Here is a 21,759-nt window from a genome sequence, read left to right as displayed (position 1 = left end):
TAAACCTACGTCCTACTTAGACACTACGTTCTCAATCTATATTAAAAAACAACTGATGGCACTGCGTTTTGGCCTTGGAAGCATATTGAGTCAAAAGTATGCCGTCTTTGAGGCTACGAAAAGGAAGACTTAATTCATCTAATATGCCATTACAAGAAGCTGCAATTAGAGCGTGTCACTTTTCTAAAGAAAGTCTTCCTGGATAGGAATATGTTCCTGTAGAACCGCCATCCTTAGAGGTCTGGATCCATCTGACCCCCAAATGAATTGTAGAATGATAAAGTTTTTGCAAGCTCATGATAAATTACTGAAAGCAGTGGCACCTTAATGAGATAATCTCAATTTGGGACGGAAGTGACAAAACGAGGAGGAGACGAAACAGGTGTGAGTGCAGACTACTTGAGATACATATATCATCTATTGAACAATTGCCATTCATTTTCAGACTCACGGCTAGAAGCTAGATGGATGCCTCTTATAAAGATTGTGAAATATGTAAATACTGATTTATGAATTGTTTTTATACATCTTATGTTGAGTTCACGAAATGAAGGGAAATTATATGGAAATTTGTAATTATTTTAAATTAATGTTTGCAGAACGCTGTTCTATGCACATTGTTACGGTTTTTATTAACTATACAATAAACAAATTATTATTATTATTAACAGTAACCGGAGAACTACCCCAGAGTGTAGGTTGTTTCAATAAGGGCTGTCTATTCCTGGGTCTTGTCTGAACCAATAAGTCATGTAAATTGCTACTACGTCTTTATGCAAATAGTGTTTTTTCCAGAGTCAGTTTGCCAGCATTTAGAATATGCCAATTTCTATTAATGGCTTTTTTGATGTTGTCTGTTAGGTTGCTAAAAGTGGTTGCACAGACCATCCTATCTCTTGTGGGTTTCTCATGTGATTCTAATAGGGCTGCCCTATTATTATTGCGTGCTCTTTTCGCCGTTGTCTGTATCAGTCGTTGCAGATACTGTCTTACAGTCAGTTCTTCACTGAGGTTCCTAACATGTTTCTTGTACTTGATTAGTGCTGTACAATTTCTTCATAATCTTAAAAACTGACCTACAGGCAGATAAGTCAGTAGGGAACGTGGGTGAAAGCTATGAAAGCTGAGCAACGAGTTCCTTGCCATGGGTTTCTGAGAGTCTGTATAGACCTTTCCTTCTTTAGAGTATAGTAGAAGGTCCAGAAAGGACACACCCTTGATAATATATCCTTAGACATTACACACTTTTTTATGTACATTCAACTCTCCACATATTTTTTTTTAAATATGGTTTATTAGCATTTTCAACTGTAAACATAATACAGTCTGCACAATACATATATTTGGTGGTGTAAGACACATTTGGAATCATTATTTATACGAAAGCGTTTGTCGGACCGTAAGTGTGGTCCCACTGATATCCCCCATATGGTGTGCATTTCCAGCAGTAGTGTCTACAACATTACATAAAGGCCAGAAGAACATTACCAGAAACTAAACAATACCCAATAACCTCCCCCCCTTCCTACCTTCCTTCTGATCCATATTATGTCATTCATGTTTGCGTCTACCATTAGTCCAATATAAGGTATCCGTTATTCAGGTGTCTGGGTGTGCCTGTCCAAGTTTCCCCCGGTGTTACCCCCCAAGCCTCCTCCCTGTCTTGAGAGCATTGTGTGGGATGACTTTGATCTCCCTGTAACTTGGTAATCATGGATGCCCAAGCTAATCTGTCTTACTCTGCTTTTTCATCTTTTCTGACAGAGCGCATCCTGACCAACTCTGCGGTTGCACACTCATTTATATCTCGTACCCAGTCTGGATGTTTCTGGGTCTTGGTTGCATCCATGCAATTACCACCCGCCTCTTAGCTAACACTATACCCAGGTTTACAAATCACCTGCTTAAGTTTTTATTTTTAGGAGTTGGCAGTAGGCCCAGTAACACTGTCCTGATATCCCGCGTAATAGTACAGCCCGTGGCCCTTCCCAGTCTTCCCAGCACTTCCTCCCAGTAAAACTGCAATGTGGGGCAAGCCCAGATCATATGGATGAATCCCCCCCGTGTGCTATATCTAGGGCAACAGTTCTCCTGAGCAGGGTATATTACATGTAGCGTACCTGGGGTTAGATATACCTGGTGTATAACATTGTATTGGAGTAATTTAAAACAAGCATTTGTGCTAACTTTACAGAACCCCCATGAATCTTCCGCCATTCGGCCTCCGTCAGGGGCTCTTCAAATGCACAGCGACTCTCTCGGAAGATCATCTCTTAATGCTCTATATAAAATCGATATCAATCTCCCCCCTGGACCATTTCTAGCAAAGTTTTAAGGATACTTGTAACAGGTGGTTCATTCAGAAAAGTCTGCCATAGCTGTCGATATTTTGGCATATTGTGAAAAAAGGCCCAGACCTAGGTCACTGTAAGTTTGTGCCTCCTCATGGGTCAAGAAGCAGCCATACATATACAGATCCCCCATCAGTAGACAGCCCCCCTCCCTCCAGCGGCTAACCGACATAGAATCAGCTATTGCCTCAAATGGACGAACTGCCCACAAAGGCATGTCTGGTGCATACACAGCATGTCAGACTATCCTACGTAACGCCTGTTCTCATACAGTTGCCATATGACGTATTATATACAGGGTTCCTATCGGGGATCGAAGATCCCATCATTAATAATGTGGCTAGCGACGCTCCTCCATTTGTTCCGACCAGCAAGTTTTTCTCCCAGTTATCTTCATCGTCAAACCAGCGAACCGCATACTGCAATTGGGACGCCATATCATACACATCCAGCTGTGGAACCTCCCTCCCATGTTCTTTGCAGTGTTGAGAGACAGTCCCTTCTTTGCTTTTTCCCCCACAAGAGCGTGACAATGAGAGTTTCCAGGTTGACAAAATACAATCTTGGTAGCACGTAAAAAGAGTGTTGTAAAAGATAGAGACACCATGGGAAAATAATCATTTTAACAATTGCTCTACGTCCCATAAGCGATAGGGGTAAATCTGCCCAGAAACGTACAGAGCCCTGTAGCCCCTCAAGGACCTGTCCCATATTGGCTGCAGAAAAGGTGTCCCCAGAGTAAGCCAGGTGGATTCCCAGATATCTTTACCAAAGGGAGGTCTATATTTGGTCGCACTTCTGGCTGGTAAGCAGCCGTCCTACCCAACAGTATCCCCCTTGATTTACCGGGGTTAAAACGCAGCCCAGAGATGTCTCCAAATTGCCCCAGTTTGCGTAAGAGCAGTGGGATGGATGTTCCTGTCTGACGCAGATACAATAGCGTATAGTCCACGTGTAGCCAAATGACATGGTTGGTGTTACCCAATTGTCCATGACTGCCCATATGCGAACTGCCAATAGTTCCAAGGCAATCGCAAAGAGCAGGGGCAAGAGAGGGCATCCCTGCCTCGTTCCTCTGCGTAATGTTATTTGTCTGGACACAGTCGTGCCCTTCCGCACTCTGGCCTTTGGGGCCGCATAAAGTAGTTGTGCCCATTGATGGTACCGCTCCCCAACCCCCATGACCCTCAAGACCCGCCACATGTAAGGCCACATCACAGAGTCAAATGCCTGTTTAATATCAAGGAATACTGCCACACTATCCAAATCTGCTAGGCTGGGGGCATGCCATACATGCGCCAGACGTCGTAGATTATAGGTAGTATTCTGTCCAGGGATAAGCCCTCCTGGTCTGTGTGAATAAAACGTCTCATATAGGGGAGAAGGTGTTGAGCCATAATACCACTCAGTATCTTGGTGTCTATGTTCAATAAGGAGATAGTTCTATAAGAGCTTGGCAGAAAAGGATCTTTGTCCTTTTTGGGAATCATAGCCACCAGTGCCTCGCTCATTGTAGGTGGGCAGCAGCCCATCTGCAATGCCTCATTTTAAACTGCAAGTAATCTATCTACTAATAGCGGCGTAAAACTCTTATAAAATTCTGCCGGGAGTCTGTCTGATCCCTGACTTTTTGCCGGCTTAAAGCACCCGATAGCCCCAAGAATTTCTTCTTTATTGATTTAAGAGTCCAGCACCTCCCGCTCGTCGTTAGTGACAGAGGACAACTGAACCATGTCACCTGGCTCAGCCCCAGGTCTACCCGGTTAGTATAGACATTTTCTATATGCGTCGCTAGAGTGTCTGCTATGAACCTCTGAGTGAAGGGTAGTGTTCCACCTGCAGCATGTATCTGTAGGATAGGAGTAAATGGTGTCTCCTGTCGTACCAGGTGAGCCAGTAAGGACCCAGTTATATCACCCTCCATGTATAAATGCTGTTGATACGTCGTATAGACATGTTTCTACAGCCTGCGGAGGTCCATCATGAGTGCTTCTTTAGCGTCAGTCCGCTCTTCCAGTTTCTGGGGATCTGAACTTAGTTATGTGCAATGTTCCCAGTCTAGATTCATGAAGAGCAACTTCTCTTTCCAATTGGGTCCGCACTCCATTCATAGTTTTTATACAAACACCTCTGATAACAACCTTCATCGCTTCCCATTCAGTAACCCGGCTGGAGGCTGTTTCCCAATTTTCTCAGAAGTAATTACTCAGTCAGTCAGTCAAAGAGACTTTATTCGGTTAATTAAAACCATAAAAGCAGTACATGTTACATAAAATCAGGATAAAAAATACATTTAAACAGATATAGAGAATTGATTGCTACTCCTTAATAAAAAATAAACAAAACACATAGATGTGATGGACACCTGAATTAAAAAATTTAGAAAATCCTCACCAAGGTTTATACAAGAGTCAAAATTAGTGATTAGTTAATGTGGCAGCTCTTAATTTCTTTTGTCTAACGGCTGCTACCAAGAAACAGGCCACCCCGTATGTAACCTGCACCGAGTTCAACATCTGAAGATATAGTAGAGCTGGCCGTACCTGGTCAAAATTCAAGTTTTTCAAGATGGGTACAAGAAACTTTTTCCGGGGTGCCAAATAGTGCTCACAGAACATAACTAGGTGCAGAGTGTCCTGCGTGGAAAAACAATCGCAGGAACAGGGGGGGAAGTTTTCTGGGGTACCCCATTCTGAATACGAGCCAAGGACAAAGTGGATCAAGTTGAACCTGAACCTTATAAGCAGGAAGCGATGATAAGGCTTCGTGACAAATTTTAAATAAGGTTCCATAACTATAGATGTAGAAAGTTGGCAAAGTAATCTTACCATAGGCTTACCAAGTTCCACCGTTTCCCTTTCAGATTCCAACAAATTACGAAAGTGCTGTTTCACCCATTTTACATCCTCTTTTTTAAGATTTTGTGGAAGAGAATACATGTCCGGACGCCCAAGCCTCGCGCATGCCGCTCTAACATACGCCAGCCATGGTATGTTGTGAGCATTGTCCAGAGACATACAATCTTTAAGGATGCAGTGATTCAAGCTGATTTCCTCGTTTGTCCAGGTTTTAATCCAGCATAAGACTGGGGACATTTTTAAGAGGTCAGAGATATATCCCATACCTATTTCGTTGTGAATTGAATATGTGGGAGAAGATTTCGGTAGTGACAACAAGGCCCGTATAAAGTTATTTTCAGCGATTTGTATGCCTGGGGATGAAACATAGCCCCATATATCTGCCCCATAAGATGCAATTGCCACACATTTTGCTCTATAGATCCTAGTCATGGCTTCCATCGGTCTCGAGCCCAATCTTTTAGAAAAGCTCAGGAGTGCTGTAATGGATCTAACGACTCCATTCTCCTTCAGTTTCATTTGTGCCTTCCAAGATCCTCTCTCGTCAAAGGTGACGCCCAGGTAACAAAAGCTAGGGACCCTCGAAATTGGCGAATTATTACAATTGAATGATTTAATCTTCAAGTGTTTCTTTCGTGAGCCTACGACCATCACGTGGGATTTAGTGGTGTTAATCTTTAGGTCGAGGGCTTCCATGAAGAGGCCAAAATGGTCCAAAAGTCTTTGCAGGCCTGTGCCAGTCCGAGCAATAAGGACAGCATCATCCGCGTATAGGAGGACCGGGATGGGTGACCCCCCCATACGCGGTATGTCCAAGGTCGCTGAGTTCAAGGATTTCCCCAAGGAATTGATGTACAGGGTAAAAAGGAGGGGGGCCAGGATACAGCCTTGTCTGACCCCTCTCCCTGATCTAAACTTGGCTGTACATCTTCCATCCCTCGTAACCCTAACAGACGCAAATAGATTTAGGTGGAGGTCATGCAGAAAGTTAACCAAGGTGGTGTCCAAGCCCAAATTATGCAAAATAATCCACAGTTTAGAACGATTGACCAAATCAAAGGCGGAAGACAAATCCATAAATCCCAAATAAAGAAGTCCCCCCTTCACCACGGTGTATTTACTAATAATGAGGTGAAGGTTTAGACATTGGTCCATCGTCCCCCTATGTGCTCTAAAGCCATACTGTAAGTCTGAGAGGATCCCGTTCTCCTCCAGCCAATCCCCCATTCGTTGGAGAATGACTCTGCCTAAGATCTTAACGGCAGAGTCCAGCAGGGAGATTGGTCTGTAACAGGCTGGGTCCCCCCTATTCCCTTTCTTGAATATAGGCACAATTATGGAGGTGGACCAGGAAGATGGGAAGCCGGCTAACGGTATGGCATTAAAAACATTGGTCAGGATCTTTGACCAAAATTGTGGGTACTGGATGTAGAGATCTGCAGGGACCCCATCAGGGCCCGGGGCCTTGTGTTTGCTTGTATCTCTTATAGCCCTTTCCACCTCCATGGTGTTGAATTCCATAACCATATTACGGACATCATGGACAGTGGCAAGTGAAACGGGAGCTACGGATTCATAGATTTTTCCAAAATGGGTTAACCAACTGTTATCCTCTATGACACAGTCTAAATCCGATTTCCCGTTTTCAGAGAAGAAAGGCTGATTTACAATTGCCCAAAACGTTTTACTGTCTCTCAACACATCCGTAGATAAAAGACTGTCCCAAGCTTCCTCCTTGATTTGAGTTTTACGGTTAAGAACTGCAGTTTTATAATCCTGCCTTAAATTGGCCACTAAAAGCCTATCTCTGGGTTTTTGTTTTATGGCTTTCATCAGGGCCCTGTGTTTTTGGGAAGAATCATTATTGAACCATTTATGGTTCTTCGTATTCCTTAGGCCGACTGAACTTCCCTCCAAATTTTTGGAGATCCTTGCACAAATATCCTCATATGCAACCAGGACAGCAGAGCCCCGGGCGGTTGGATCTAAGCACACTGCCATGTTAGCCTCCGACTCTTGGGCAAGTGACTGAAAGAATTGCTCAGGGACGATCCTTTCCCATTTTAGGCGCCTTCCCTGATCTTTAGCCTTCAGGTCCCTTGGAGCTACCACACCAGTTGATCTATCAGTCAGGAAGCAGTCTAAGTCCAAGGTCAGGAGAACAGGATAATGATCACTAGAAATAACAGTGGCCACCCTGTACTCCCGTGCCCTTGCCAGGGCCCCATTTGAGACAAAGATGTAGTCTATAACGGTGTTAGCATCTCTCCCGATGAAAGTTGGGGCTCTTGGTTCATTAATGGTTTGGTCAAATTCGTACAGGTTTAGGTTAGCTAAAAAGGACTCAAGATGCTCGCCCTCGATTGTGTGCTCAAAGTGGGGGATGGCTTCAATCGGTGTGCCCCCATATCTATCAGTATAACAACCCCCCTCGCAGGGATGAATGTTAAAATCTCCCAGGATTATCAGCTCTGGGACGGTGGTGCAATCAAGCCTATAGACTGACAGAAAATTTAGTAAAGAAATCAAGTGTTCATTCACGATAGAGGACTCCTTAGAATTATAAAAGTTAATCAACAAAAAAGTCTTTGAATCAGAAAGGGTCCACTCGACCGCTAGCGTATTAATTGGTGCGGAATCTAATTTTTTAAAACCCCCAGCCAATTCCAGGGAGCACAGTGTAAGTAGACCACCCTTTGCCCTCCCTCTTGTGCCTGGTACTGCAGGCGTCGAAAAACTGCGGAAACCATCTAGAGAAAAACTAGATGTGGTATCCCATGTTTCTTGGATTCCTAAGATGTGGTGTTGTTTAATGAATCCTAGCCATATTGGGTCTAAGGCCCTCGCGTTCAGCCCCGCCACATTCCAGGTAAGGAATTGACAGAGTACTAGGTCTATGTTAGGGACAATAGGCGAGGCTACACCCCTACTTTCGCACTCCCCCAGGCTGTTACCAAGTGTAGAAAGTGTGTTATCAATGATCAAGTCCCCCGTTGCAGCAACCTTGCAAGAAGAGGTTGGACTGATCCTTGTGCTACGTCCCCCTAGGGGGCCCTGTGCGTGTCAATCCACCCAATCAGTGGACGACAGGCATTCAAACCGGTTTACTAAAGGGAAGTGCAAGGGATTAGGTGGCCCATTTGCCAGGTGATGGTATGGATAGGGTTGGATGAAATGGGGACTGTAAAAAGGGGCACCTTGCCGTGGTCTACCATCTCTGCTCCTCGTGGGGTTCCGTCCTCCATCCCAGCCCTCCTTCATAAGGGGGGGTTGTGTGACCCAGGGGGGGTTCGATCTATATCTGGGTATACAGTCGTGGGAACCCTTGAGCCAACTCCAGCGATTATCCACTTGATTTTGAGGGAGATAAAAGTATGAGAGAGTTCTAGCAGTCACTGTACTCGCCTGAAATCTGGGGGCCCCGCTACTAAAGATAAAGTCAACAACTTCCGGATTCTCGAAGGTGACCACCACACAGTCCCCTGACAGATTTTTCCTATTTCCTCCTACCCATGGAGCCCTCTCGATCATTAGGATGTTACATGGTATGTTTGGCGGGAGTGGATAATTTTTAGCTAGCCAGTGACATACTTTATTTTTAGAGCCAGATATGATTCTTCTTCTAATGAGGAGATTTCAGTGACTCCAGTGAGGATAACCACATAGGGTGCGGCATCCGGAGGGAGGTGAATATTTCTACGAGCCATGCCCTTTGATTTATCATGTGTGTCAAGTTTTGGTACCTCAGATGAACCATCATTGGATGTGGCCTGGAGTGTTGAATTATTATTGGGTCGGATTTGCGTTGGGTCTGTTTTCTTAGGTTGGTTTGATACAGTGGATTTAGATTTTACGCCGACATGATTCAGAGTATTTTTGGGTTGCATAACCATCAATTTGTTAGACTCCAACACTTTGTTAACAACCGCCGAGGTCTTAACGGATTTGGTTGTATTAGACGCCTGAATTGGTTTATTATTTAAGGTGAAAGTAGGTGCACTTATGTCCTTATGGATATTTTTTAAAATCGTTTCCAGGCAGCGCAATCTTACCTCTATAGGTTCTAGCAGTGTTTTTAACATATTAAAGATAGCAGTGTTGTTGATGCTTGAACCGGACTCCTCCTGTGTTGGTATTATTAACGAGTTGCCTATGGTTCCACTGAGTTCCAAAAATTCTTGCATGCTTTCATCGATAATAGTGTCCTCTGGGAGGCTCAATAATAAAACAGGCTTATTGGGAAGTGAGCCCTCTGTAGGAGTAGGTGGAGCAACTAGTGTTTTTTCAGTATTAGGGAGATTCGGCAGGGTAGTAGCTTTCTTGCCTTTCGAGGTAGATGGTTTGTTACCTTTACGTTTTTGCTTTGGGATTGCTCCTTCAATCCGGCCCCTTTCTTTTGTGATAACTGTAGAGTTACTAGTAATAGACTCGCTATGTTGCGTTCCACCCTCCGTCTGGCTATTAAGGTTGGGTGACGCCTCCAGATCCTGGACAATAATAGGAGTCTCCAGGTCCCCGTTAGCTCCATGGTTATGTACAATTACCTGAATGTCTGACCGGTGATCAATTTTTGGTGTCTGAGCTTGAGCAATGAGGCCAAGAGAGGAACGTCTGGCCATGGCCAGGTCCTGAGAAACCCTCCTGTCCATAAGAACAATTCCTTCGTCAATTAATGCATTTGTGCGGATGATAAAATCGTCCAGGGTCCCTGTGAGCTTTTTTACTCCAGCCGCGGCCATGCTCCTAGTTTCACGGCAGGACATACCCCGTAAGGCCTAGATAAAACGACGGGTTAGGACTGTCTGTGCCAGACCAAGATATGTGGCCCAGCCCAGCCTCCGCAGGCCTACGAGGGCCTCAGAGGGCCCGCCCTTTGCCCGGGCTTAGCCCCGGGCACTCCCGCGCGCTCCCGCGCAGCGTAGTCCTCCGCTACTTATGGTCGTTGGGCTCGTATAGCTGGGCGGGGCGGTCAGGGAGAGCGGGCCAGGTGACTCGGCCTGAGGATTGCCGGGACTCCTGGGAGAGCGAGTCCCGGTTCCTCGGCTCGCAGCCCTGTCTCACGCTCACTCGCCCAGCAAGTGCCTGCACCTCCTAGTTCGTCAGTGGCGCTGCGGGACCCGCGAAGCGGGTTCCGCGAGTCGTGTCGTGGTCCTCCTCTGAAAACAACAGCTGGGAAAAGATAAATTCGGCGTCCCCTGTGGCAACGGGAAGCAGAGTCTTTTAAGGTAGTTGAGCTGGGCGGGGCGGTCAGGGAGAGCGGGCCAGGTGACTCGGCCTGAGGATTGCCGGGACTCCTCGGAGAGCGAGTCCCGGTTCCTCCGCTCGCAGCCCTGTCTCACGCTCACTCGCCCAGCAAGTGCCTGCACCTCCTAGTTCGTCAGTGGCGCTGCGGGACCCGCGAAGCGGGTTCCGCGAGTCGTGGCGTGGTCCTCCTCTGAAAACAACAGCTGGGAAAAGATAAATTCGGCGTCCCGAATTACTCAATTCTGCTGTGACCGTGGCCAAAACTGGGGGATCAGTTAATGCCTCACCTTTTAAGCGCCATAAAGGTATCTGCGTTCTGACCCTACTAGTCCCCATCTCCAGTAATACCTGAGAGTGGTCCGACAGATATCTCGTCTGATACGTTATACTCCCAACCAGGGGACCCAGCTCAGAGGATAAAAACCAGTAGTCTAATCAACTGTAAGTGCCTGTAGCAGAAGTATAGCAGGAGAACTGTCTTGTGAGGGGGAAGTGGTCTCACCATACATCTTGGAGGTGTAAGCCCTGCAGTATGCGATGGAACGCTAATGTCTTTCTTGGTTTTGTGTGCATTTTGGGGAGTTCCCTATCTAGCGCACCATCCAGCTCACAAAGTCCCCAGTGATCAATATTGGCGCCCCAAGATACGGAAAAGCCGCTTCTAAAAGGTCACTAAAAATTGAGGGACTGTCATCGTTTAGGGCATACACATTCACAATGCAGATTTAAGAGCCATCAATCCTTCCATGCAATATAACATACCGGCCATCCACATCAACCACGTGATGTAGATGTTGGAACAGGACTCCTGGTGCTACCCATATGAGGGCACTCCTTGCAAACCCGGAATAAGAGGTGGCATAAATATGCCCTTGCCACATTTTCTTCAGACATTTTATGGAATCACCCCAGACATGGGTTTCCTGAAGAAACACCACCCACAGCCTGTACCTCTTCAGGTAAGTAAATATTTGTCTATGTTTATCAAATGTAGCGAAACCGCGTACATTCCATGTAAGGAATTTAGTCATGGTGGACACCAGACCATTCCTCTTTCAACACTCCTCTCGAAGAAACCCGCCCATCTTGCAAGACATTAAGTGGTGTCCCAGGGTTGTGTAACCTCTGACAATGTACACAGTATTTCACATGAAGGAAGGCCCAATACCAACAAAAAACTACCACAACCATCCCCCACCCCTTGGGCTTCATCACTTTTCCCTCCCAGGCAAACCCATGCTCAGTGAGGGTTTTTAGACAATGCCCCATTTCTCTTTAGTGAACTCTGCAAATTCAAAATAACACAACTATAGTGACTGCAGCATAGTCATGTGAGTTCCCGCCCACCCCACCCCATTCCACAGAAATGAGTGGCATGCCGCCGAGGTCTGAGGCCGAACCTTCAACTCTATCAGCAGGTACCAGTCACTTGGGGGGCATGCCCCGTCATAGAAAGTATTGCATAGGAAAGGAAAAGTCTGTGAATCAATGAATTCCCCCTGCAGTATTCCTTGAACCCCAATAGTAGGTCGGTCTTACCAATCAGAAGTGTTCATCACAAATGTAAAAAATGTCCCGGGTAGGGGGCAATTTTAGGCATCAGAGTCCCCATTACCGTCAATATTCTGTGTGCGTCATGGCGACGAAGCCCTCGAGTCCAGTACAACCTCCAAGGCTCGCAGCGTGCCATACTGGCAGACCGTTATTCTTCTAGGTCTGCAATGTCCGGTGGTTCCCTGAGAGGATTTCTGTAATGGCTGGCTCCCAGATCGATCACGAGGACCGGGCTTGCTAGGCATGGTCCTGGAGAGCTACTTGCATCCAGCTAGTCAGTTGCTTCTCCTGCTGTAAAGAAAATTAGAGCCTTTCCATTGAGCTCTACCCTCAGCCTGGCCGGATAGAAAAGACTATATTTGAGATTTAAGGCCTTCAGGCGTCGCTTCACAGCCAAAAAAGAGCATCTTTGTTCTTGAACCCGTTGGGTATAATCAAAATAAATCGCAATTTGATGTCCCTCAAAAAAAGTTGCCTCTTTCTGCGTGCTAGTTATAGTATGTGATCCCTATCCCAGAAATTGAGTAAAAGGGCTAATATGGCTCTGGCAGGTGCCCCTGGTTTTGGAGGAGGCACCAGTGCCCTATGCGCCCTCTCTATTGTAAAGATCTATGAAAGCCCCTGGGGGGCGTGAACTCCAGCAGCCATTTCTCAAGGAATAGTTCTGCCGAAGGTTCCTCCGCCTTTACAGGAAAACCAATGAAGCGAAGATTATTTCACCGGGAACATCCCTCTGCGTCCTCGGTCTGGTCATCCAGGTATACCAGTTTTTTATAGAGGGTAATCACAGTGTCCTGGAGACTATGCAGCTCCGTTTGCATTGTGTCCACCGTACTTTCTGTGGTGGTAACCCTATCCTTGATTTTTCACTAGTCGCAGCGGAGTAAATTAACGTTAATGGTGACCTCTTCAATTCTGTTTTTCAATTCACCACTGGTATTGTGGGTAGCTGTAAGTATTTCCGCAATATATGGGGGTCTATCTGCTGTTGACGATGGGTCAGCCATTTCCGCGGGCTGCTGCATCGCTGAGGCCGCCTGTTCCACATAAAGCAGCTGGGCGCAGTTTGATATTTTGTTGGATTGGGCCAACTTGTTTCCTTTATCGTTTGCCATCATGCAGGCAGGTGCATAGGACAGATATTACAGTACAGTCTCAGTGCCCTCTTCTGCAGCGCTGAATGGTGATATATCGCAAGGTTGCAAGCACCACCAGCCAAACTTTTTCACACCTCAGAGCCTCCCCTGGCTTCACACCGCAGTGTAGCCCATTCGGTGTAGAACAGTCACAGTAATATCCCCTGTTACAGTATGGATCGCAGCAGCCAGGGCCCCAACAGCAATGGAAGTCCTTCACAGAAGCACAAGCCCGGAAACCACCAACCCTCTGTCTTAGTGTAGGCAATGACAGTCTAGTCTCTGTGTCTCACCCATTCACAATACCACCAAGCCTCAGCATAGTAATGAGTCAGATGGGGTGAATTCAAAAGTTAAGCCTGCAGGCCCAGGGTCCTTGATAGTAATCTGTAGCTCCTTAGGCTACCCCACCTTGGAAATCGACCCGGTCTGGTCTGCAGTACAGGCGCCTCCCACGTAGCGCAAGCGTTCAGTTATCAGGCATCAGATCTCTGCAGCTTCAGCACATGCCACGATGGACCATCGAGCGCCGCAGAGCCTGCATCATTGCAATATGGCCTAAAATGAGCCTTGCAGGGCAGCAGACGCAGAGAGCCGGTTCCTTCCCCTTAACAGGATACCGCAATTCATGACGCACAGGCCGGGCCTCAGGCACAGATTGCCCCGAGCTCCGAGTTCACTCACCGGCCAGCACATGTCTTCCTTCAGTAGTTGAGCAAGCGCCGCGGGAAGGCAGCGGCACTACTTCGGTCCTCCGGTGCTGCAATCCCAGCAGGATATCGCTCAGCAGTCTCCAGGTGGCTCCGGTAGTCCACTGGTCTAGCCTGTGTTTCGCCGTCAGACTGGGTCCTCGCCCACAAAAACAGGTGTCTCGTAGTCAGGAAATGGTACACATATTCCAGGTACTTTTAAACATTGTGGGCCCAATTAGGATGTCGGGCGAATCGCCACCACCATGCGGGTGGTGGCGATCCGCCCGGTATCCTTCCCCACCCGCCACCCATTTCCCCCCGCCACCCATTTCCCCCGCCATATTACTATGGCGGGTGGGACCGTGGCGGACGGAAAGACCGACCGCCGCTTTTCCGCCCGGTCAATGAGTTGACCGGGCGAAAAGGGTTTCATATGGTGGCATGTCTGTTAGACAGCGCCATCCATATTAGGATGTGGGCGGGAACATGCTTTTCCGTGGCAGCAAGGTATGCAGGAATGTCTTGTGGGGGCCCGTTGCGGGCCCCCAGGTACTTCAGGGGGTGGGGGGGTGCACATGGGGGTACCATGCACTTCACTGTACAACGTTACAGGCACCGCGCGGTGCCTGTCACGTTGTGCATTAAAGTGCGCAATGTGCATTTTTAGCATTGCGGCGGGCGATGCTGAAAAAAAGCGAGATGCGCCCGCCATTGTGGCGGGTGCATTCTTATGGCCCCCACGGGACCACCGCCCTTATGGTGGGCGGTCCCATTTTACGTCCGCCCGCCATCCTAATGGGGCCTTAAGTTCCTATGCCAGGATGGTGAACAGATGCTCTGATGACAGGAGCTCTTCACAGGCATGTCTACTCCACCATCTTACTTGGCCACGCCCCCTCTCCACATATTATGATGTATCCTCTATATGTTTGGCTGTAGAAATTGATTTTTCTAACGACGGGTTCCTCATATCTAACAACTTCTTCTGTATTTTAAGATTAAAGTGTGATTAATTATTTGATCCTGAATAATCTCATCCTGAAAATCCTTAAACTTGCCAGTGCTAGCTACTGTACGTAAAACGGAAACATATCGGTCAATAGTTTCGCCCTTTTTCTATGCCATTGAGAAAAATGTATTTCATTCAACTACTTCACTGAATTTTTTCCAAAATATTCTTCTAATACATTATAGTTGACACCTATTCATTCTCACTCTTCTTCCATACCAGAATCACTATTCTCTCTGCTTGATTTCCACTACGTGGTAATATTTTGAGTACCTTCCTTCCTTTTGCACCTAAACTGTGCTTAAGAATAGTCAATTTCCTGTGTGTAACAAATACATCACCACCAATCACCTCCAAATACATCTCAAATGCTTCAAGCCAATCCTGCTATGGAATAATAGATTTACCTGGTGAAGCAAGGAAGGTGAGTGGTGGTGTTACAAAAGTAGCTTGCTTTTTTGTATTTAGCTTAGTACTATAATCTTGTGGTATATACTAATTGTAATAACACAATGGTAACAAATTCAACACTAAAGGGCCGATTACGATGTCGGTCTTAAAGGCTCCGACCAACAGCCGGTTTCTCCTAGACCCTTGCAACCCACTTGGTCGGTTTACAATCTGACCGATGGATTATGATGTTCGCGGTCAGAAAGAAACCTGGCTTGGTCCTTCCGAATTGGTAAGACTGGCTCTTGCTGTATCCCTGTTGGTCTGAACCGTTTTGTGCACCTCATTGGACCATGTTTCCGACTTCACGATTACGATGCTGATTTCCAACAGCTCTTACAACTTGGCCTGTCCAACACAAAAAGGCTGCCCGAGAGTGACTTTGGGGTCCACAATAAGGCCCCCTTCATTCTGAGGTCTCCGGTTGGGGTCCGAGGGGGTACCTAAGGGACCACCCTGTAAAAGCATGCACTGTGTGACAGGCACCATGGGATGCCTGCAACAGGGTGCAAGGTTTTCCGCAAATACCCCATTTCCCCATAGGAGCCTGTGTTATGGCTGGTTGTCGGGCTGAACACAGGCTCCCATAGGAACAATGGGAATCCGACCGAACAGTGTTCAGTTGCATCATAATCAGTCGGAAAGAAAGTTTCCACACAACACTTAACAAACTAAAATAACAAAAGTGATCACCAGTGTCAATCCGCTTGTTTCAAATATATTTTTTGTGTTAAATAACAAACTAAACTAACCAAAGTAGTCACCGTCATCACTAATCTTACTTAATTCAAAGTTGAACTGATTTATTCATCAATTTTCAGATTTACATCCATGAATTAGACTGCACATTGATGATTTGAACAATGCTTCAATTGAAATGCAGAATACACATCATGCAATGTTCCAGTTGATCTCCAGAATATTCCTCTAATCAGCATCAAGATTACAAACAATAGGGGGCGTGGCTTGCAGCATGCCGAGCTAGACGTGCGGCTCGGGAGCTCCCGGCCGCCGATACCTTGATCCGTCCAAAAATACATGCCACAATAATTAAAAATACCTGTCAAAGTGCGGAGGGGACCACCGAGGCTGCGACGCTGTCGAGAGAGGCCCGCTAGAGAGGTGGGAGCCCGGGATTCAACATTCGGCCCGGCCGGAGAGCGAGTGGGCCGTGAGTCCATGATGGCGCCGCGGGCACGGCAGTGACACCGGACCAACGCCGGACATCCGGGAGCGGCCTGCGGCAGCCGGGAGGTCGGCGGGTTGCCACCGAAAAGACACGGGGCAGGAGGAGCGAGTCTGGCAGCCAGAACACCCGCTACGGCAGATCCGGATTACCGGCCGCACCTCATCAATATGGCGGCGTGAGGAGGAAGAAGTGCCCGGGAGCCTGCGCCGGAGGGAACCTTCACACCACGAAGCTGACCCCAGTTGGAGCCCGTGTTCCCCAGCGGCGGCGGCCCCCCTGACGGAATCAAGTGAGTGGTAGGGGCCCCCCCCTGGTGCCCGACGATACCTACCCAAGATGGCGGCATAAATTAACGGCGGAGCTCGGACGGAGCTCGGAAACTGCCCAGGGGGGACCCGACCTGCTTGGAGGCAGTGAGCGCTGTCTGGAGGGGGCCCCGCAGGATCACGAGGGAGCAGGTGAGGCGGGGAGCGGCTCCAAACCTCCTACACGCACCTGGCCGCCCTTTACAAACATGGCCGCCAGATAAACGAAACCTGCGCCTTCAGGCAGCACACCCGGGGGAAGAACCAGGGCTGGCCTAGAGATTGGGCGGACAGACACAAGTGGAAGTGCCTGCGGACCTTGTGGGTGATAAGCGCCAGCAACAAGGAGACAGCCCACACACACCCCTGCGGACTCCAGGGGGGGTGGCCCAGGATACGACGACTACGGTGTGGCTCTGCGCTGCCGGGGTTACAGGTTCAGGAGGACGGAGATCCCTCTGCCTGGGACTGTTGGGAGTTCCACGTTTGAATACTCGCCTGTCCCTGCTTCCCTACATGACCTACCCTCTACGGCCAGACGACCTTACACGATCAGCAAAGGGGGGTCGACAGCCTGGCGGGATACTCTCAAAGTGCACCCAGGAGGGCTCGGGGGGCTTGTGGAGCGGGAGTGAATACGAACTCAGCGCAGCACTGCTGTGTAGCTCTACAATAGGTCTCCGGTGCAGGGGGAGGACCAGCGAGCGGAGGACTGGAACACGTAGTGCAGCACCCGAGGCACGGTGAAGGCGCCGGGGGCAGATATACATCGTCATTAAGACGTACTGACGCTACTGAGCAGTGCTCGGGGGTGAGAGTTACGCAGCAGCATCAGAGATACATAGCCCGACCGCAAGCGACCATGGGGAAAAATGAAAAAAAAAAATCCTTAAACCAAGGACCTATGGACAACTTTGCAACTTCCCACCCGGGCAGGGAGAACCCCAGCACAGCGCAGGAAGGGCCAATAGACACCGGTAGACTTCTGGCAGCAATTCAAGCGTCGAGATCTGACATCCAGGAATGGAGAGCGGCTCTGGAGGTCAAGAGAGGAGAGGTGGGGTCAGAGGTCACCCTCCTGCGTCAGGACTTCAGGAACTTGTCGGCTCGAGTCACTGAAACTGAAACACGAATTGGGGAAGCGGAAGACTCACTCACCACGCTCCGGAAAGACATGGTGGAGCTCCAAGCATCGCACAGACAACTCCTTTGAAAGGTGGATGATGCGGAAAATAGGGCACGCCGCAACAACCTACGCTTTATGGGATTTAGAGAAGGGATCGAGGGGAACAATATGGCGGCCTTCCTCCACACGTGGCTGACTACGACCTTCCCTGCGGCACGCTTCTCGGCATGCTTCGTGATCGAAAGAGCGCACAGGGCACTGCTGGCGAAACCCCCGGAAGGTGCGAGACCTAGACCAGTGATAGCACGCTTTCTGAACTTTGCAGACAGGGACATGATCCTTCGGAAAGCCAGGAAATTGGGAGAGATTCGACTAGAGAACTCTACAATCATGATCTTCCCGGACTACAGCCAGGAGGTCCAGAAACAGCGACGCTCCTTCGACCTGGTGAAGGCAAAACTGAGGGCACTAAAGATCACCTACATGCTCCTCTTCCCTGCGAAACTCAAGGTTATTTACAAAGAGAAATCGATCTTCTTTACACACCCTGAAGATGCATGGCAGTGGCTTGAGGAGAGGCCGGTCCTCAACAGCAGGGAGGTGCCGGGACGCGAGGAGATTGACAGGTCGCTGAGGGAGAGGATGCAATGGGGGCTCCCAAAGCCGCAACGGCGGACATCCAGAAGACTGCATTCTCGCACCCCTGGGACGCCATATCAGGCCCGCACATCCGTGGGTGCAAGGAGAGGGCGCTCGGAATCACCGGGGGAGTCCTCCACTGCGGGCACAAGTAGACAAGTCGTGCATCAATCTATCCTCTCGGAGGGTGACGGCGAAGATAGAGCGGATGGGGTAGAGTCGGAACCTGAGGAGGTAGAGCCGAGGGAGGAGCAGGACTCGATGCATCCACTGGAGAAGGAGATACATCATCTGGAGCAAGACCCTTCCGACAAACATAGCGGAACTGACTCAGCTGCACAAGACTCACAATCATGAACAATGACCGGGTGGCATACCAGAGACGGCGGCCGGGGGGCCCCGAGACACGCAAGTTGACATTCCCCCTTTGTTATCTTCACTCTGTCCAGTGTGTATGTTTCTTGAATTGGTTAGAAACTGGGCTAGAAGAGACACTGGGCTTAGTGCCCCCAAAATACTTTAAGTTGGGGGGAAACGTTGAGGGTTAGTTAAGTGAGGGGAGGAGAGGGTGGGCGACAGACCGACTCCCGCTGAAAGCTTTGTCCTATACTGGGATGAGTCTGGAAGGGGAGGGTGGTGGGGTGGAGGGGGGATCAAGGGGGGCCGGAGTTACAATGAGTTGGGGGGGAGGGAACAAGGTTGGGGGGGAGCCACAGTTGGGGGACAGCCACGAAAGCACGTTTTGACACTCCATCCCAGACACCCGCCATCTGCACCGCGAACAGCTGAGAATCAACCCACACAATGGCAGGTACACTAGCACCACAGACTAAGGTCGATGGGGGACTCTCCATTCTAACGTGGAACGTGAATGGCCTAGGGTCAAAAGTTAAACGGGGACTAGTGAATACATACCTTAAGAGACTGGCGCCGGACGTCATTCTCCTGCAAGAGACACACCTCAAAGGTGACAGATGTGCATTTATAATGAGAGGTAGACACAGGGTCCTGGCACACGCAGGGTACACCTCAGACTCTAGGGGAGTTGCGATCTTGGTTAAGAAATCAACACCATTCTGCGTCACACGCACATGGAGTGACCCGCAGGGTACATACGTGGGGGTGAGGGGACATGGAGGAGACAACGCTACACTATAGTGTTGGTCTATGCACCGCCGAAGCTTCAGCCGCGTACGCTTCAGGCGATCGCGTTGATTCTCGTTGACACAGCAGACACCATACAAATAGTGGGAGGTGATTTCAATGACGTGATGTCGGACGAACTAGACCGTACGGGACAACCACGCAGAAGGGGGACGCAGACAGTTCTGGCGCAAACGATGGCCACGATAGGACTCACCGACACATGGCGACGGCGCCACCCTACACAAACCGCTTACTCCTTCTACTCGGGGGCACACAAAGTCTTTTCAAGGCTAGACTATATTTTCATGGCGAGGCAATACCTAACGGTAGATGATGAAGTGGAATACAAAGCGAGGGGTATCTCAGACCACTCACCCCTGTACGCGAAAGTAGGTGGGGCAAGGCAGAGGAGAGGTACTGAATGGCGTCTGGCGGCTTGGGATCTCCAATCCCCGAAAATTGCACGTGGCGTTAGGGCTGACATCAAGGTGTACATAGCCGAAAATGAGGGGTCAGTTTCCTCAGGGGTGACCCTCTGGGAGGCGATGAAACCGGTGCTAAGAGACAGAATTCAGGGAAGGTTGAAAGAGGCAAGACAGAGACAACAGGGGGAGGTGGCAGACTTGGAAGCCTCCATCCTGACCCTGGAGGAGGACTACCAGGCACATGAGGGGGCAGACACGTTGCGACGACTGCTGGATACCCAACGACAGTATAGGGAGATGGTCTCGAACGAGGCAAAGACACAGTTGCTGGCAACCCTACATCGTTTGTACGATGTGGGGGACAAATCGGGTAAGCTCCTGGCCTGGCTCAGCAGGAAAGAACGGGACGCAAGATGGGTGGAGCTAATAGAAACGGAGGAAGGTGGTGTGAGGTGCACCGATGTAGGGATAGCGGAGGCATTCGCGACCCACTACGAACGATTTTACAAAGCCAAAGACCTGGGGGACGTAGATGTAGCACTACAGTATCTGGAACAAATGGAGATACCAACACTATCTCCTGAATCCAGCTTGGTGCTGGAAGCCGACATCACGCTCGATGAGATAGCAGAAGCCATAGCAAAACTAAAAACAGGCAAGACGCCGGGGCCCAACGGATTCCCAGCGGAATTCTTCAAGAAGGCCTCGGACCTCCTGGCACGCCATCTTAAAAACCTCCTTACTGAATCATATCAGCAGAAGTCGCTGCCACCGGACCTCGCGTTGGCCACCATCGTCCCGATCCACAAAGAGGGCAAACCCAAAGAGGACTGCGCGTCCTATCGCCCCATTTCTCTCCTTAATATGGAAGTGAAGGTGTTAGCGACCATCTTAGCAACTCGCATAAGAGCGGTGCTCCCAGACCTTGTCCATATGGACCAGTCGGGGTTCCTCCCTGATAGAGCGACAAAGCTAAACCTTAGGCGCACCCACAACTGGTTGCAAGAGGTCAAGGAGAGAAGCGAACCGCACTGGTTCCTCTCACTTGATGCAGAAAAAGCGTTCGATGCGGTGCATTGGCCCTTCCTCATGGCGGTACTGCAGCGGTTTGGCTTCGTACCGAAACTCTGTGACTGGATACAGCTCCTATACAAGGCCCCGAGAGCACGGGTGAGAGTGAACGGGAGACTTTCCCGCGAATTCAAGGTCGAACGGGGCACGAGACAGGGATGCCCGCTGTCCCCCCTGCTGTTCACACTTACCATTGAAATCTTAGCGATTAACATTAGACGAAACCCGGACATCCATGGCTTTTCACTAGGCCCCTCAGTGGCGGTACAGGAAAAAATATCACTCTACGCGGACGATGTGCTCCTATGCATTACCAACCCCGACATAACAGTACCAGAGTTATTTCGGGAACTGAGCAGCTTTGGAGCAAGAGCAGGCCACACTATAAACTGGCACAAGTCGGTTCTCTACGACCCGCAGGGGAGGGAGCAATGGGGAGATATCCCGAGCGCCTGGTCACTACCTCCACAGGTTTTCAATACCTGGGAATATATATTACCCTAGACAGGAAACTCTCATTCTCCAAAAATGTTGACAGAATCATTGGGAACGCGGTGCAGGACA

The sequence above is a fragment of the Lissotriton helveticus genome, chromosome 6, assembly GCF_964261635.1.
Source record: "Lissotriton helveticus chromosome 6, aLisHel1.1, whole genome shotgun sequence".
Taxonomy (NCBI): domain Eukaryota; kingdom Metazoa; phylum Chordata; class Amphibia; order Caudata; family Salamandridae; genus Lissotriton; species Lissotriton helveticus.
Note: the sequence above shows the minus strand (reverse complement) of the source record.